Source organism: Silene latifolia, chromosome 3, assembly GCF_048544455.1.
Source record: "Silene latifolia isolate original U9 population chromosome 3, ASM4854445v1, whole genome shotgun sequence".
NCBI classification, from domain to species: domain Eukaryota; kingdom Viridiplantae; phylum Streptophyta; class Magnoliopsida; order Caryophyllales; family Caryophyllaceae; genus Silene; species Silene latifolia.
In genome coordinates this window covers 78,751,566-78,752,822 of record NC_133528.1, presented here as the reverse complement: position 1 = coordinate 78,752,822, position 1,257 = coordinate 78,751,566, and the positions used below count along the sequence as shown (strand labels likewise).

Genomic DNA, 1,257 nt, shown 5'->3' with positions numbered 1-1,257 from the left:
CAAATGGATGGCACTCACCGATTCATGTCTTGGGGGATTACTTTGATGTGGTAATTGCCCCTTTTGTATTCGAGAGCTAGAAGATGCTAATTGAGACATTTGGGTTTCTAACATTTTGGTGTGGGCTAATATGTTGTTGATGGTGATGTCTTTGGCTTGGCTATCTTTTTTCATTTGGGTGAAAAATTCTTGTTGGTTCTTTTGCATTTGGAGGACCGCTTTTTGAACATTAAAGCTTTGGTCATTGGATTGATTGTATGAGGGTTGGTTTTGATAACCTTGGCTTTGGTTGTAAAAGGGTCTTTGAGCTTGATTCCTCATTGGAGGTGGGGTGTATGTTTGTTGAGGGTTTTAAACATTTTGGCTTTTGTATGAAAGATTGGGATGGAATTTGGTATTCTCATTGTAATAGTTGGAATAAGGGGTGCCACTCTTGTATGCTTAGAAAGCATTAACTTGTTCACTTGTTCCCCTACATTCACTTTGGTCATGTCCCAAAGTTCCACAACTCTCACATACTCCACTTGGAATTGAGGATGATGCCACCATAGCATTAACATGTTGTTTGGGTGATTTGGAAGCTTCATCAAGCTTAGCCATGGCCTTCTCAAACTTCAAATTGATGGTGTCAATATGAGCACTTAGTTGAGCACCCAATTGAGTGATGGAATCTACCTCATGCTTTCCTCCTCTAGTAGCCTTCCGAGGCCTACTATATTGCGAATTATGAATCGCCATTTCTTCAATTTTGGCCCATGTTTGATTGTCATCAACTTCGGTAAACATACCATTGGATCCCATATTGAGAATGTTTCGGGAGTCTTCATATAGACCATTCCAAAATTGTTGCACAAGGAAACACTCGCTAAGTCCATGGTGTGGACAAAAACGACAAGTGTCCTTAAATCTCTCTCATGCTTCATACAATGATTCTTCATCCCTTTGATTGAACCCGGTGATTTGGGCTCTCAACATGTTAGACTTCTCCGAAGGATAGAATTTCTTGTAGAAAGCAAGTGCCAACTTCTTCCATGAATCAATACCAAGAGTAGTCTTGTCTAGCCTTTTCAACCATTGCTTTGCGGTACCAATCAAAGAAAAAGGAAATAAGACCCATCGGATTTGGTCTTGAGTAACTCCGGTTTGAGAAATCGCATCACAATAGTCACAAAAAGTCTCCATATGTGAGTGAGGGTCTTCACTGGGCATCCCTCCAAATTGACTTCTCTCAACTAGTTGTATGAATGCGGATTTGGT

At 40.5% G+C, this 1,257-nt stretch overlaps 1 non-coding gene across 1 annotated transcript; it reads left to right on the top strand.

Moving 5' to 3' along the window:
* The first annotated feature begins 868 nt into the window (after window positions 1–868).
* LOC141650262 (small nucleolar RNA R71) lies at window positions 869–975 on the top strand. The gene has a single exon (XR_012546305.1). It is a non-coding gene; the product is annotated as a small nucleolar RNA R71 (small nucleolar RNA).
* The last annotated feature ends 282 nt before the right edge of the window (window positions 976–1,257 follow it).